This window comes from Protomyctophum bolini, assembly GCF_963924005.1.
Source record: "Protomyctophum bolini genome assembly, chromosome: 21".
In the NCBI taxonomy this organism is placed as follows: Eukaryota; Metazoa; Chordata; class Actinopteri; order Myctophiformes; family Myctophidae; genus Protomyctophum; species Protomyctophum bolini.
The window spans coordinates 17,968,847-17,987,112 of record NC_137882.1 but is presented as its reverse complement, the minus strand read 5'-3'; the positions used below and the strand labels follow the sequence as shown (position 1 = coordinate 17,987,112).

Genomic DNA, 18,266 nt, shown 5'->3' with positions numbered 1-18,266 from the left:
CCTGGAGAACTATTATATCCAAAACTTATTATATTTAGATTGCAGTAACACCAAGTAATTGAATGTCCCCCATCTGGGACATTTGGTGGGTGAGAAGAGAAGAGAAGAGAAGAGAAGAGAAGAGAAGAGAAGAGAAGAGAAGAGAAGAGAAGTATCATTCTTTCATTATCAAGTTAATTTCAGATATGAGAAAAGGATACAAATGCCCCGCATATGAAGAGGGTTTTGAACACATGGTGTTGAAACGCCCATGTAGCTGAAGATAAAGATTTCTCCCAGGAACTTTGAGAATTCAAGGAGCTGTTGATGAAAAAGAAAACGGGTTCAAAAGTCATACAAATATTCCTGGGTCCGCCAGGATTTGCAGGTCTTACTGTCTCTGATGTGCCTTGTCTATGATCTCCCCAGCCATGTTCACAATCCTTGATCTACTTGTATTCTTATCATCTATTAAAAGTCAATGCACTGTAAGTACACCAGCTGTCTGCTTACAGAAAGGCTATTCAGCTCTCTCAAAATAGCTTATAATTATGCTGTTTACAAGAGTGCCTAAATATTTAAAACCATTTGTTCTCATTGACTTATAGTATGTGGAATGGAATGTCATTACTACTGTACAAATGACCAACTCTTTAGGTTTACAGGCATTTATGACATAAGAGCACTGTTGTAACAAGTAATGTATCCATATAGTTAAAATTTGATACAGAGTAGCCCAGATGATCGAGGCCATGCCATCAGCATACTTAAGTAGATAAAGATGTCTCCTGCATCTAATTAGTATGGTAAACGATCCTGATGACAGGACACGGCCTTGCCTGTGGTGCACCTGTGCTTACACATGTTCCTTAAAATAAGAAATCTATTTACATACCGGTATTGATCACAAGAAAAAACTGGACTTTTTCTTGCATAGGACATTGAGCTGTGAACCGCTCTACCAAGTGTGTGTAACTGTAGCATTTTCCCATAGATGATATACATTTAAATCAATTAAATTGTAAAACCTATCACTTAGCAAAATGCTAACCATTCCCAATTAGCCTGTCGACCCAAGCCCGTTGTTGGCCAATACCACATTAGCAACGGTTACTAGGTTAGGAAACTCGGTCAAGCTTGCAATGCTGGTCAAAATGGTTAAGCAGTGTCAATAAATATATTTGACGTACAGCATGTGTGGGTTTAATAGGCTCTCATTGACTTCCATTGTAACAGGGAAACAACTCTCAAACTCACTCTTTTAAAACACTAAGCTGATTATGACCGTTTTATTTTTAATAAAAAATATCAACGTTGTAATGTTTTGTTTTGACTTCGGTGTTGCCACATTGTGTGAGAGATATAAGCCAACCCACCTCCAAAAACAAGCCAAAACAAACACAATAATATGACCATATATAATCCTAATAAAAATATTGTATGCATTTATAATTATAAATACTATGTAGGCCTATATCTATGATAATTAATGTTTTGGTAATGTATTACAGTACTAATTATTAGCCTTAAGCCAAAAGTAGCGGGAAATAAGCAGACTTGGCAACCCTGTCAAGTTTGTGTGGAAAGAAGTTCCTGTTTGCCTACAAAACGATCTGATTGGTCTGAAGTAGCCTCGGTCCCAGACTTACCATCCAGACCGTTGGATGTAAACAAATGCATTTTATCTCGTCCACTTGTCGCAAACACCATACACAATTTTGGACGTGTTTGAGGGAGATGCTTAGGAGAAATGTCTGGGACTGCAGCTGGGTGCATCTCAAACAGCATGGCGACTTGTTTACAAACGAGGAACACCAGAACCGCTTCACTGTATATCTCCAACCAATATAGTTACTTTATAAATCTATCAAAAGACGAAAATAAGATGGCATGAGTTTTCCTGATGTCATAAACTGTCAGAATCAGCTTTTGTTGTGTTCGCTTATGTGCTAACTGACTGATTTTGAGAGCTGTTTCCCGTTACAATGGAAGTCAATGAGAGCCTATTTTTATAGATACTAAACTGCACAACGGAGCGAAATAATTCATGGAATGGACTAATTTGCTCATAAGGTAAGAAAACAAACCCACACATGCTGTACAGCAAATATATGTATTGACACTGCTTAACCATTTTGACCAGCATTGCAAGCTTGACCGAGTTTCCTAACCTAGTAACCGTTGCTAATGTGGTATTGGCCAACAACGGGCTTGGGTGGGACTTAGCGACAGGCTAATTAAGCTGGTTGATATGAATTAAGCAACACCTGTGGGAGGACTCGGAGTAATGCTTGCTAATGATTCAATATTAGGCTTTGGGTCATCAGGCAGAGGCTTTGAGTCACTACTGCTACAAAAGCACAAAAACGCAGTCTTTTATAGGAAACCACACTGAAGGACTAGGGACTGGCTGTTCAATTGGAATGTTAAAAATAGGTTTATATTTTAATAAAACACTGCACCTCCAGCGCTGATGTGATTTATGTCCCTTTGCAGCAGTGTCTCTGCCAACAAGTGTAGCTCAAGGACATACCTGACCTGCATTTAGCCTAAGGAGTGTTTTCCACAGTCTCTTCAGTTAAGTTTTTAATTTGTTTGTTTTTTAAGTAGTTACATTAAAGTAGATCACAATTAAAAGCCGACAGGCTAAGACCTGTCAAGTGGAGTTTGAACAGAGAGCTAACAGTTTCTTCCTTTTGGGGGCGAGATGAGGCAAGTGGATCCTCGACTTCCTTACTAACAGGCCCCAGTCTGTTAAGGATAGGCAACCTCACCTCCTCCACCCTAACCCTGAGCACTGGTGTCCCACAAGGCTGTGTGCTGAGCCCCCTTCTCTACTCCCTCTTCACCGCGCCGTGAGGAGGGTGAGGGCGACGTGTGAGGACCTCTCCTGGACCCTCAGCACCTCGTCTCTGGTCAAGAAGGCTCACCAGCGTCTCTTCTTTTAGAAGACTGAGTTAAGTCCATCTATCTCCTCAGATACTGGGGAACTTGTACCGTTGTGCCATTGAGAGCATCCTCACATACTATATATATATCACGGTCTGGTATAGAAACTGTACAGCCTCTGACCGGAAGGCACTGCAGAGGGTGGTGAACACTGGAACATCTCTCCCTGTCATTAAGACCATCTACGAAGGTCGGTGCCTGAGGAAGGCTCATAACATTATCAAAGAACCCTCTCACCCCAAACACGGTCTGTTTACCCTCCTCCCCTCTGGAAGACGATACAGGAACCTTGGTTCCAAGTCCAGCAGACTCAGGAACAGCCTCTTCCCATCCACTGTCATCTACCTGAATTCCTCATCCACTCCTCACCCCCCTCAGTGACAGCCCCCCTCCCCCTCCCCCTACCCACCCACCTTCCCTGTTGTATCTTGGGACTCTGTACACTTACATCCTTGTGGACTTGTGCAATATGGTCACTGGACCTTAGTCTAGCCCTTCTGTGCACTATGGGCTACGTGCAAAAAGGACTACTACTGTATGTGCAATATGGATCTGACAATATTGAATGTCTATTCTTTATTAATATCACCTTATAATATCCATTTATTTATTTAATGTCTACTGCTCTTACTGCATTTACTTACTGACCTGCACTTTCACTTTTTACTGACATGTTTGCACTGTTGAGATGTGAAAATAAAATACCTTTCGCTGTACTGTACATTGACAATACATTGAATCTCATCTCAGTTGAAAGGGACAATGTCGCTCTTTCTGGTTCAGTGGTGATGATAGGATAGGCCATAGCCCACAAACATTATACCATTCCTCCTATACATGCTGAGGAAGGCTTGACGCCGATACACGTGCGACGTCCGTGTATACCCGTCATGTGGATTCATTAATTGAAAAGTACTTCGTAGTGATAAGCATTATTTTCTTATCACAACCTATACTGCCTACCAGGCATCGTAAACAGCTTGGTCCTATACTTACACTGATGACTCTAGCTATAAAGGACAAGCTAAATATAATGTGTATTGAAAGATAATTAACATTTCTGCTTTACTTCTTTTTAGGTAGTCTGACCAAATACATACTATATTGACTCTACAAGATAAAGACCCATTCACTTGAATAATTGCCCACTTTCTCCTCAAGGACAAGGCAATGAAATATATTACCCTCTGCTCTTGCTTTCTATTAAACTAGTGTCGGCTCCAACTAAATCCACTTGACTTTGTCTTTGAGGTGCGGCTGCATGTATATGCTGTAAAAATGTAGCTATAAGCATTTGATCAAACAAACAGGATACCACACTTTAAATTAAAAGCAAATGCTTTGATCAAGCTGTCATTTCCTTTTGACCTGCACTGTGGCACCGACAATGAATAATAAATGCATAGATGAGTGTATACAGTATATGCATGTATTTTACAGTACTACTCTATCTATTCAGTATTCCTGGGAGCTGGTTGGTATCATAAGACGCTCTGTTGAACTGCCTGTGTGCACACTGGCAGACAGCGAGATGGAGTCTAGGCCTCCCACTGGACGTCTCCAGTGCTAATGGTCATTCATGATTATGCACACAAAAGAAACACAGGAACCAGAACAAAATAATTTACCCTAATGTACTTGTGTAACCAGATGTAACAATGAAAGATCCTTTAACAGATAAGCCACACACACACACACACACACACACACACACACACACACACACACACACACACACACACACACACACACACACACACACACACACACACACACACACACACACACACACACACACACACACACACACACACACACACACACACACACACACACACACACACACACACACACACACACACACACACACACACACACACACACGAAAGCCATTTGAACTGAGCAATTAGAGAATAAAAGCCAGTTTCTATACAGTGGTAATTAAGCTTCTCCTCTAGGTAAGTTAACGCTCATGCTCCAATAAAGAACCCATGGTTCTATCCTGAGCTAGCAGCTCTGCTCAAGGAAAGGAACAATGCCTGGGCTCGTGCTAGGCACTCCGGTGATAGTCTGACCATATCAGACTATCATTTTCAGTTAATTACCTCTTCCCAGGGAAATGCAGGCAGTGAATTATCTTCAGAACACCAGCACTGCTGCCCTACCTACACAAATTATCTGTAACAACCGTTCAATCTCAGACCCCATGGAAATATGTACATATTATGTACACACTTTGCAGAAGCTGGTCACCTATTCACCCATACATACAGAGGACCTGCACTCGAGGCTGCCAACCATATTCCTACAAATAGCTCAACTGGTCAATTCTCCCTGAAGCCCCTCCCTGCCACTGTTATCCTAGAAGCACTATTAAACATAAACCAAAAGAGCTCAACTGGGGAGGACTATTTAGACCCGTATTTCTTCAAATTAGCAGCACCTCTTATTGTAGAGCAGACCACTCACATTTTTAATCAAGCTGTTTCCCTCATATTTGGAAAAGAGCACATATAACACCATTGCACAATGGAGGTGACAAGCAAGATTTAGATAATTATAGACCTCTCTCGAAACTACCGTGTCTTGCTAAAATCCTGGAAACAAGTATTTATTTCCAATTTCTCTGTTTTAAATCTAAATCAGTCCGGCTTCCGATCCAATCACAGTACAGTTACCGCTGTCACTCTCGTAACTAACAATATTAGATGAGATAAAAAAAATCTTGTCTCCAAACTAAGACAAAAACTAGGTTTCTGTATAGCAATAAATTCTGTTTTCCAAATTCCAGTAAAAAATCTATTATTGAGACCACTTTCCTCTCGGTCCTGGACTACAGGGACATTATTTATAGGTCTGCTGCTCCTTCACTTTTAAAGCGACTAGACACTGTCTACCACTCCGCCTTGCGGTGGACTACTAGTGATAGTTATAGTACCCACCACTGTGCACTTTATGAGAACTCAGGTTTATCCTCTCTGACTGAGAGACGAAATAGGCATTAGCACCTATTTTTATATAAAGCCATTGCTGGGATGCTCCCTGACTATATTTGTTCCATGATGGAACTGAACAATAACCCCTATCAGACCCACTCTAGTGTTTCTTAAGGATCAAGGTTCCTCAGGCCCAGACAGAGTTGGGCCTGAGGAAGCATGGAATGTACTCCAAAACTCCTTAAAACTGTGCTCACTGCCATCCTTCGGTCAGTTCAAAGGAATGCTCCAGAATATTTTTCATCATGATTGCTCCTGCTTCAATTGATTTATTTTACTGATGGTTGTTCTGTATAAAGTTCCTTTGTAATTTACCCTGATTTATAATGTTGTTTGATGTATTATCTTGTGACTGTATTTTATGTATTGTAACCTAGGCTACGTTGAAAATGAGGGCTTGCCCTCAACTGTATTCTGAGTATAAATAAAGGTGAGAAAGAAAGAAAGAAGTCTACCTGCTTGATTCTGGTCTTGGCCTCCGAGGACAGGTTGCAGAGAGTGTACCGGGCCTGGCCCAGCCCGCAAAACAGCACCGCCACAATGCCTGCCATCATGGGACATAAAGTACCACAACACATAATAATTAATGTCAGTGTCATGATGAGCAGGGGAGTATACAGTATAGAGCGGTGGTTTTCAGCCAGTGGTCCATGAAGGGGTTCCAGGTGGTCTCCAGCTAAATGGACAGTTGGTAACCAAACTGACCCTTATACTGTAGATAAATCTTGAGAGCGCAAAACTAAACAGTTTCATTTTACGCTCTCAAGAGTTAAATTATTGTTAAACATTCCGCATTACTTAGTTTACGCATTGGTTATAGTTTAAGTCTACACAATTAGAGAATGTAGAAGAATTGTTTGTTTTGATCGTTATCTCTCCTATGGTACCAACACCATACCATACTAAATTAAATTGTGGACAAAATCTTATCCAACGATAAATATTATACGTTTTTGTGTCTGAGAGGCTAAATCTCATCACATGGTGGTCCGTGGCTCAAATGCAGAATAAATAATGGACCTTGATATGAAAAGGGTTGAAAACCACTAGTATAGAGGAACAAGGGCATAGGAGTGCTGTATAGAGAACAGAGTGCTCAATATTATGTTGATTAGTGCATTGTGAGCAGAGTTCTCACACACGTTATACAATGGGACTGCATACGAAATGTGTTTGCCTGTGTGCACATACTGCGTGTGTGACTGTGTGTGTGTGTGTGTGCTGGAGGAGCACTTGAACAAGTGACATGACACCCACTCCGTCTTCCAGAGGAAGTGAGAGGTTATTGACTACCTCAAAGATGGTACCCAAATCCTTAATAATAATCTGTCTCCCAGGTTAGCGTGGCCAAGAAGGTTACTGTAACCTTGTTATGTTTTGCAGCCCTTTGTGTGTGTGTGTGTGTGTGTGTGTGTGTGTGTGTGTGTGTGTGTGTGTGTGTTGACTCTGACATAATTTTGTTCTCATGTTCAGAACACAGGCATTACTCTGGTGATCGAAAAATAAGTTTTGATTGGATTCTGTGTGAGCCACTAATAGTATGCCAGAAGATTCTGGAGCTCAAAAGGAAGCAAGGGACAGCTCAGTTCGCTCAACTTGTGCAAGGTTGAAACAAACAGACTTCCAGTGCAGTGCAGAAATTGTAATTATTTTCAAACAATATATATGTATCTGATCATTTGCAAAATAAAAATCACGCGGATGTACTGTAGGCAAAGGCAGTCAGCTGCCTCACATTGCTACGTTTCTGCCTCCCCTCCTACAAAATTAATTATGATTAAATTATCTCCTATAGGCCGCCGCCTAGCCGCTACTCAAGGCCGACAGACCTAATTTCTCCTTTCATCGTCAAAGGCAAATATTGAGACGTGTGGGGACAAAAGCTGTTAGGAGGGGCTAGCGCCTCTCAAAAAAAGGAGGTGAAAGTTTCCATTCCCAATAATACAGTAAATCCCGTAAACCAGTGGTTCCGTACCAGTGGGCGTAAACTATCCGTGTTCTCCTAGTGAAATGCAAACACAGAGCAAACCAAAGCATCCTAAAAAACATCTGCATTCTGCCCCTCCTCTTTCTTGCCTTTGGTTTAGAATGTAACATTTTACGACAACAGTTCATACCAGCCCAACCCCATAACACACCCAGAATCCACCCTCTGTCTACGTTCCACTGTCTCCCAGCTGTATAAACATCTCAAAGCTGTCCAGTATCCTGGCCTTTCAGGCCAAAACCCACACCTCACCCCTTCTAACCTGAGCACACACACACACACACACACACACACACACACACACACACACACACACACACACACACACACACACACACACACACACACACACACACACACACACACACACACACACACACACACACAGAGAGTAAGCTCGGGCTAAAGACTGATAAAAGACCTAGAGCGAGTATAAAGAGTCATATCAGTGAGGGCGGTGGGGGGTGGAGGATAACAAAAGAGTGAGAAAAAATGGACAGGGAAAAAAAGAATGTGTGACCTGGCTAGACCTTGAGTTGGAATTGGAAAGTAAGAAGGGAGGATGAAAACACGGTTACTTTGTTTGGGGATTCAATTTCACATGGAGTGCTTCAGCTTGTGATGAACGGCTATATACTGTATGACATCCACTTTGCTGTCAAAGAAAGGGGGAAATTGCCATGATAGGACTATAGGACAAGGCCAGCAATAATGAGGACTGCATTTATAGAGCCAGTCTGAGGCCAGTCCATTACACTCCTTTTTGTCCCATTGACCGGTGATTCCGGTAATTCACACCGTCCTTCAACGCCACTCTTCCATGAAGTCTTAACAGGTTGTGCTACTGTACCACTATCAAATCTATTGCTATTGCTGCTTGTGCATTTTCTATTGCATCCTCAGCTTACGCAATATGGACGCAGGTAGCGCATCATTCGCCTTGCAGCACGCCCACACGCACACATGATGGCTCCCCAATGGAAAGGATGGTAGGTGGGCACCTGGGCACTGGGCAACAGATGAGACTCATACCACAATGAGCGGCTGTGAGGCATGCAGGGCACGAGATTAATGACGCCAGCGCTCCCTGTGAGGTTTGGGGTCATTACGCACACGGTTGCTAAACTCCAGCAATTAGCAGACAGAGAGAGGTTCAATTACCAAAGGACACGAGGGAGGACTGCCATCGCTCACTGCATCCCCTTTGGATGAGCTATTGCTTCAAAAATAAATGGGCCATTAAAGCCCATAGGAAGACGTGGCCATCTGCAGCTTGTGCAGATGAATATTGAGAATTGGAAATTGTTTGGAAATGTATTTTGATTGAAAAATAAATAAAATGTGTTAGCATCAAAGGCATAGCTACTGTAGAAGTCCATCTTCTTGAACTTCAGTATTCATCTTAGCTATACGGTTAATTAAGTACTATAAACAGCTGCGGAAAGTCTTGTTGGACAGTCAAAGATGATTCCACAAATGTAAGGTAATAATGTCTGACACAGCCTACAGTATATATACTGTAGCATATCTCACACACTGTCCTCACGCAAGACAACACAGCCCTACCTGCCTTGCTGCTCATGGACTCTTTAATGAAAAGCAAACTGTTTTTGAATGCCTCTGGGACATATGAGAATAATCAAATCCCTAATTGTGCTGTGCACTCTAAATAATAACAGCAGCAATGCCAATAACGATACCACATAAAGTTCCATCTTGGATACAATGTACCATCTCAGCGCCGGACAGCATTAGGATGCTTTATAGACTGGGAGTTGGGGTCTAATGGAGAAAAGGTCAACATATTTAATTAGAACGGTATTCTCCTCCACATGCCAGAGGGAGCGCTGCCAAGGATAGAGCGACTCCACCACACCGCTGACTGTGTTGAATGTTGAATACCAACCGACACATTGAGGTCGGCCCTAGTATGCATAGTATGTATGAGACATGTATATTTTATAACTACGTCATGACTCCACAGGAAACAAGTAATTGACACTTGGCAACTGAAGAGGCTAATCCATTGTTTTTCCAAGCGCAGTATAAAACATTTCCACATAATAAGGAAACACTGTCACATCACTGTGACAGTGGGTGAATTCACAAAGCACACTTTTCTTCCCTGGGCGGTAAATGCAAGGTGGGAATAGAAACGTACAGAAGGGCAGGGCAGGTCATCGATAATACATGAGACCAGAGCGACTCTTCGCTCTACACGAGACCCAGGCTAACAGCCAGGGCAGGAATGCCATTATGGCTCTCCGCTATCTCTGGGCCCTATCTTGACTTGAACTATGAGACTGAACATGCTGAGACTGACGTGTGTGTGTGTGTGTGTGTGTGTGTGTGTGTGTACAGTATGTGGGTCGAAATGGAATGAGTTATGGGGTTTTGAGATGGGAATGAGTACATGTAGCCCCCTGTAGACCGAGGCAATGACCTAATACTTTCTCATCTCCACTATTGACTCGCTATAACAGCAAGGACTATTAGAGGGTATGTGTGTGTTCCTGTGTGCGTGAGTGTGTCCTCGTCTGTGTGTGAATGAAACTCATTTTTCTCTTTAATATTCTGGCCAACGGTTGGATATGGGACGCTAAACAATCTTCTCTGCCGCTCAATATCGGCCCTATCAGAAGAGGATCATCCCGTTTGTCCGTGGGTTTTCTATCAGGTAACTGCACAGATGGCTGTGTCAGGAATGTGGACAAGAGGCGTACATCTTTCACAGCACCGTAGAGCGAGGTTGACAGCTATGAGACCACAACCAGCAGTAGCTTGCCAACCGAACAGGCACTGATGATGACAGTGATGATGCAAGTCTGGGCATGCCGGTATGAAGGGACATCCACGAGGGGCTGGTGCACTGGTGCATCGCTTTCAGCTGGGGAAAAATTGCTTTTTATCTCTGGCCTTGGTCTTTGTCACAGATTTCAATATTTTTTTTGCTCCATGATTAAATAATTCCCCTTGAACAATGCACTCTAGCCTGGTAAACCCAGTCGTGTGAATATCATGTGTCTTCTGCAGACCGGCCTGGCCGCAAGCGCCGTGTGAGCGTTTTGCCGAAACCAAAAAGAGCCCTGCAATCAGCGTCTGTGCTCAGGGCTCTGTGATTGACAGACCTTGATTCTCTCTTCCACTTTTTGGTGTCTATTCCCACACAGCACTTGGGGCCAGACCGGACTGCAGAAGACGCATGATAATGTGAATTCACATGACCAGGATGGATTACCAGGCTAGCACTATACAGCCTTTTTGGGTGGATGGAAATGATTACATGGCTCCTCTGACACACGTGGAGTCGTGTAATCGAGAGCAAAATGTGTTTCTGCTTCCAGTCAAACAGGTGCCCGGGGCCAACCGATAGAAGTCACTAGTCTTCTTCTTTTTTCACTAGTGCAGCGACAAAAACTCCCACAATCACCTGCTGGCTTCCCAGCAGTGAACACCACCACCAACTGTGTTTGTTGCCACGCCTGGCCAAGCAGCTGGCACTGAGGAGGAATCCAATCCCAGCCTTTGCGGGGATTGGTGGCTGGCGAGGATTTTAATTCTGACCTCCGATATCCCCTCATCCTGATAACAAAGTAGAGTGTAGACACATACACCGGTGCAACAGCATAGAGTACACACACAATCTCATATATCGTCGCCGTCAGACAGAAACCTTGCGTCTCGGTGCTCGGGTGGCGCAGGGGTAAAACTGCCTGCCCACCACCACAGAGTTTGTGGGTTGAAATCCACCGTGGTGCTTCTGGCTTTGTAGTGTGTTTACACGAACACAACTCGCTCGTGTTCGCGGGCGAGGAGGGTGATATTTGTCACTTCGCGTACTCCTACGGGCCGGGGCAGCACTTGTCAACAGGGAGTGTTGGGTGGGAGGAGTAGGACGAAGGCTCTACGAGTCAGTAGGATACAACAGCAGTGACAACGCACAAATGTGTGCGGGTGAACGACTAAATTGGAGAGATGAACACATTCCGTGCTCAAACACACCTACACAAAAAGCTGTAACCAGATATGTGATCTATTGTAGGGCAACTAACCTACAATTTCACAGTTTTTCCCTTAGAGTATATATGAATAAAGACGGCACCAGATTTCTCCTCCCATCCACTTAAGTTGCTCAAAAGCGCATGAGGCGGAACAGGAACAGAGTGAATTCTGGGATATGGATTGGACCCATATCGTGAACGTGCTGGCCGTTGACTATCATTGCACGCGTTCATGTGCGTTCACGTATGAAACAGCGTTCACGTGTCATCATGAACGTGCGCAATGACAGTCAACGGACCAGTGCGTTCACGATGAGTCCAAACTGCAACACCAAATTCGGCCACTATGTCCATTTCGCCTCTGGGTTTCCTCCGGGTGCTGTCTCTATTCATATACAGTATACTCTAAGGTTTTTCCCCATGGTGCCATTTTGTATTTGAGACTGTCGTATCGTATATAATCCGCAAAACCATTTACCTGAAAGCCCACAGACCTCGGCTGACAGGAAGCTGCTCCAGGACAGCAGGAAGAGGAGCGATGTCTCCTGCAGTGGATTCTCATGCAGCCGAGCAAACTTGGTGAGGTGGAAGGGACAGTTAAGGACAACATGCAATCATACTGTAAACATGAAATGCTCCTCCAGAAAACAAAAACAGCATGCACGCGCCCACCCCTAAAAGTGATCCGGTGCCGACTGGTTGTTGTGCAGAGCCGGGGGAGCTACAGTGCAGTGTAGAGTTACCCTCCAGTTTTTAATGAGTTCATTTTAGGGAGTTCTCCAGTACATAATCAAGTCCAGATCTAACTTGTGCCTCTCCACTGTCCCACATCGCCTCAGGCAAAGCTCCCTAGCAGAAACCTAGGGCCCTGTCTGGGAGCGAGCCAAACAGTGTTCCACTCCAAATCATCCTGCACTGAAACTTTTGTCTTCATAGTACAGTAATTATACATTAGGTTGAAAGCGGGACAGTGGAGGTAAACATCTCTGTAACACTGCATGCCGCCTTTGCCATACATCAAAGGGTTGTGGGGGTCTTTGATCTGCAGGCTCTCTTTCTTTTACTTCTCAGAAGAAAACTCCCTGCTGGCATCTAGCGGGATATATAGACAGACACAGTACAAACAACTTCCAGATCACGGATCACGCAAGCCTAAAACTTTTAACGAGGACACGCGTGTGGTTTTGCGAGGTGTGAGACTAGGGGGACATGCTCGGACATAGAAGCTGTGCTGAAAAAATTGATTGCTGCTATGCATTTTAAGCATGTTTTAAATGCAAAAACAACGTGTCGATGTCACTGGTAGACGGTTTCTGAACTGCCCACAGCCCTCCTATGAGACATATTTTTATCATGAACATTAGAGAGGACCAATTATATGAAGATAAGTTGAAAAGTAGTGATGTTGAGGTCGAGTACCCTCCCGGGATGTGAGGCTTTAGAGTTAACTACAGTGTGTGCATTGAGGCGGCACATGAATGAAAGCTATGCTCATTTTGTGTTTTTCTGTCAACTGGAGATTATTCACTGCAAACAAGCACTGCGCCCTGCGTCCCAAACCCTCCTCTTGACACGTCATCATTTTTCACTCTAAGGTCTAATTACTAGGAAGATCCGAGACAAACGTCGGACAACATCGCAAGTCGAAACCTCATCAGAGGCCGTTGCCTTGATTGATGACCCCCATTCGTGCAGACGCCAGCCATTAATGTCACAGGAGCACTTTAGGCTCAGCCGAGTTGCTTATGTTGATAAAGCTGGTACAGTAGAATTGGGGGGGGTTACAGAGAAGCAATTACTGAAGGGAGGAAGTGGGGAGATTGCAGCGGATGCTGAGGTGATAATTGCGTGTGGGGTGCCGGGACTGCAGTGGGAGGGAATGCAAAGGATATGAGGGCAGTGATGACTGTGAACACGAAGCCCAGGACGAAGGAGCCGGCAAACACTGCAACAAAATGGCCTGCGGAGAGGAAGAAGGCACGGGCGCCAAAGACACTTCCTCCACCGATCAGGCTATAGGTGGCGATGGCACTGTGGGACACAGATTGATGCGAACAATCAGAAAAACACGACACATAATATGCATATACTGTACAAACACACTAACCATACATCACGCTGTGGCTCCCGTTATGGAGCAAAGGAGATACAGTAATAAAGTAAACAAAACAAAACAATGATATGCACACTGAAACATTTATGCAGTTTACTGCTCTGAAATGAGAGAAGTCATCAGAAATATACGCCAGTCCAGAACAGTGGGTATAAATTCACACGCTTATTATGCTGAGCTAAGCCTCTTAAGTACAATTTATTGGAGTCATTTGACTCATTTCAGAGAATGTGCGTCATTCCTCTGAGGTTGATTCTCTCCCTCTTGCCACTGCAGGAGAAAACAGAGTCTGGTTGAATTACTATTCACTTCTGAGAGAGGTCCCACAGATGTTGGAGGGCGAACGCAGGGGAAATACTACTGTTGTTTGCAAAGAGAGTAGCATTGTGCTATGCAGCACATCATTACTATAAATATTTACTTTGTGGCAGAGGGGGGGATTCCGCATGGAAGTCAATGAGTTCAGACCAGCCATCGCAGGGAGAGGGGAGAGAGGGAGAAGCCAGGCAGGCACCCTTGTGAGCGGCTGATTGAGCAGGCTGACTTTCCTGAGACGACAGAACTTCTTAACCCCCCCCCCCCACTGCTCCCACACACTCTTTGGATTTAAGCTCCCTTTGTAAAATGCATGAAAAACTTTTCTTGAGTCAGCTTCTTGAGGTGGTACTGTACTCTTTTGTCTGGGAGACGGATGAGAGAAACCAGACAGGGACTGACTTTCTGCACCTTAGACTGAACACGGTCCGCATGGACAGCAAGATAATCACAGCCTGTGTCAAAACAGTTGAAAAATGTACTTGTAAAGCGTCTCCGCATTTCATATTGTCAGTTTTAAATGAGCCATTATATACCACAACATGGCTTAATCTTCATAACGAGACGGGGGGCGATCAATCAAGCTGCTGCTAATGAGCTCAGCAGCTAGCTGAAGCAATTACCCCCTTCACACAAAAACAAAACTCTGAACTTCGCACATTTAACTCAGCCACTAGCTTCTAAGTGTGCAAGTGATGCAGGGTGACCTTTCAGAGATGTTTTCTTTAGGCCACGTGGGACCGCTAAGTCCCAGTCCGAGAATCTCCAGATGTCAAGGCGAGACCTGGCTGAGTGGAAGCCCATTGGGAGCAGGCGGAGCGGCGTAGTGCGCTGGATGGAAGAGGGCACGTTAGCGTACGGCCAAGCTGCGGCGGGAGCTCGTTAAAATTCCAATGCCGGGGCCCCGCGTGGCTCACTAATAAAGGGCCTTTGTGTACGGGGACGGGGCGACCCGGCGGCTCTGGCCAGCCAGTCAAGTGACAGGAGATGGCACAGAGGCTAGTCACGCTACCCCAAGAAGAGACACTGCACTATCTGTGTGTCTGTATAGGGGTGGGGGGGTTTGGTGTCTACGCTGGCTTCAATGGACAGGGGGATAGAAGCCAGCACTTGGGCACGGCCAACAATCTGTGCGCTCGTCTCCTCTTTTTCTCTCAATCTGCCAGCCTTTCCAGGCCCATTTGTCTGTGTAGAGAGAGAGAGAGAGAGAGAGAGAGAGAGAGAGAGAGAGAGAGAGAGAGACCTATGCATTTGCGTGTCCACTAGGCCAGTGTGTTGGTGTGTGCTGGTACACGAGTCATGACACGCGTGTGACACGTGTGTGACACTGGGGGTTCCCGGGGGTCACACATAGCTGTGTAATGGAGTGGTTGCACCACTAAAAAAAAAGATAATACTTGACAGCAGACCAAAATAAAAGAAACAAACTATGGTAATAACTCAAGATACTGTTTAAACAGGTGACACCCTACACACGACAGATATCTGAGTCCACACACAAACGCAGAAACGCATTGAACACAGGATAAAATCACTGCAGTAGCAGGTTTCAATTGTAGGCTATATTATATTTGATTTTATATTTACACTTATGAGTAATCATATTTTTTAATGAAGGAATAAGTACCGCATTTTAAAAGCCAGCACGTAAATTGTGAGTGGAAGTGGAACATGTTTCGACTCTTGACTTTTCTCTCCATATAATAGCCTTGTGTTCATAAAACAGAAAGATTGGGTATTGGGTAAGACTGACGTTATGTATCTTTCAGGACCTTTCACTGCTTCGTCTCAACCATTACTCAATGGCTCTGGTCTCAGAGCTACCGCGGTGGATATTTTGACATTCCGTTTTATTTTATTTTTTAATGTTGCCACTACTGTTGGAGCAGCCATAAACTACACAGGTTCATCTCGATGTGCTGGGCATCTTTGTAATGTTAGTGTTAGTAAAAAGCAGGTAAAAGAGTAACGTTTGAGGCAGACTATACATCAGTCACTCTACGGTTCACTGTAGTAGAAGAGATGTGCCTGGTGAGGGTTTAAACCCCGGAGCTACGTTGAGTCCGCCTACAGGAAATACGTAAGCTGCGACCATGAGACCCGTTTTTTAATTCGTCTATAAGACGACCAAGGCAGAGGATCCAGGAGGGGGGGCATGGGGGGAACAAAATCAACCTATCCAACAGAACTTTGACTGAACAGTGTGAACACGAAACTTCCATTCTTTCTAAAGGTTTGTCATTTGTTCCTTTTAAAAATGCTGACACCTTTCAGACAAGAGTAGAACTGTTTAAAATGTTCAGGTCTGTGAAGTTGAGAGCCTTTTTTGCTAAAGAGGCTCCGAATACAGTGAGTGGACCACCGTCAACACAAATACAAGAACCTGCGAGTTCTGAATTGACACAAACTTTGAGACCGAAAAGTATGTTTATTCCTCCTCTGTAGCCACGTTTTGCAGACTTGTTGAAGTGTTTCTTCTGCCTTCTACACTAACAAGCATGAAGACCCTAACAGGAGCCCTCATACAAGGTTTATTAGACTATGCATGCACCTCCTGGTACCACAGCACCTCAAAGGCCCTTAAAAAAAGGCTCCAGACTTCCCAAAACCAACTTGTCAGGCTCCTACTTGGCCTCACCCCCCGAACCCAACCTCATCCCTGCCCAGTTTGACAGGCTGGAATGGCTTATGGTCGAAGACAGAGTACAGCATCTTGCAATGGGTCTGGTCCACAAGATTCGATACAACACCAAGATACCCATGTACCTGTCCAAATACTTCCTTAATGTTAACGAAGTCCACACCAACAACCCGGATTCGGCACAAACAAGGGACAATTCTTTTTTCGCTCCTATGCCACCAAAATGTGGAACGCCCTAACAACAGTCATTAAGACATGCAAATCCCTTGACTCTTTCAAATCCGCACTCAAAGGGCAACTACGGACGGCTGCAATTCGAAACTGGCCCCCGTAAAATCTGAATCGCACGAAAGTAGGTGCGATAGTATTGTTGAATAAAACCTCTTATAGAGATGAGATTCTAAGACAATTAACAGTCTTTTATAAGTGCGCTCAACATACGTACAAGTACAAGCTATTAGGAAGAGAGCTTTATCTCCGCAAAATCGGGGATATTATGAACACACGTCACTCACACACAGAATGGAAAGATTTTGACATGCTACTGCCCCACTTTCAAGCCTACCTTATTGAAGGAAATAACTTAGGCCTACATGTAATTGCTTAGCGAAAACATCTGCAGAAATCTTTAATGGCCCATGTTTATTTTAGATCAGGTGTTTTTTTAACTGTTAAATCTGTTCATTGAAAATCGCTGATCTGCAAGCTCACTAGGTTGTAGATGGATTACTATTATTCTAATAGTGATATATAAATATATAAATAAAATCATGACATGACCAGCTAGACACCCAATTAAAATAGAAACCTCATAGATTATATAAATGCGTATGTGGCTTAATTAAATGACCAGTGCTTGGCTGTTATGCATCCACCGTTCTGTGCGCTGTCAGCACACATTAGCTGATACTTGATTGTTCGATAGAAAGTCCAGACAATAAAATCCTCCCTTCTAAAGTCCTTCTGTTATGACACAAGTCCTTCCGTTATGGGTCCTACTCCTACTTGCCCCACAACAAGAATGCGGGCTGGAAGCGACAAATTGTTTTGTGATATTTTGCTGGGCCCTATACAGACAGGCGAGTCCAATTTGGTTTAGTCTACTACTTATTCTGACATTAAGAGTGCTGTAAAGAAACACTGGCATATATTATCTAGTGATCCGAAAGTGGGTCATGTGTTTAACGAGCCTCCCATTTCTGCACATAAACGTGCTAAAAATGTAAGAGTTTAGTGAGAGCAAACTGTTATGTTCCACTGTCCCACTTTATGTCTGATTTACCTA

The 18,266-nt window shown here is 44.0% G+C and overlaps 1 pseudogene across 1 annotated transcript in view; it reads right to left on the bottom strand.

Moving 5' to 3' along the window:
* Nucleotides 1-18,266, bottom strand: part of LOC308336410 (sodium/hydrogen exchanger 9-like) — a 39,495-nt pseudogene that overhangs the window by 5,551 nt on the left and 15,678 nt on the right. The window contains exons 6-9 of the transcript in view: nt 13,712-13,943; nt 12,391-12,508; nt 6,380-6,468; nt 201-300 (exon numbers count right to left, since the gene is read on the bottom strand). The product of the transcript in view is annotated as a sodium/hydrogen exchanger 9-like (transcript). The remainder of the gene's footprint in view (nt 1-200; nt 301-6,379; nt 6,469-12,390; nt 12,509-13,711; nt 13,944-18,266) is intronic.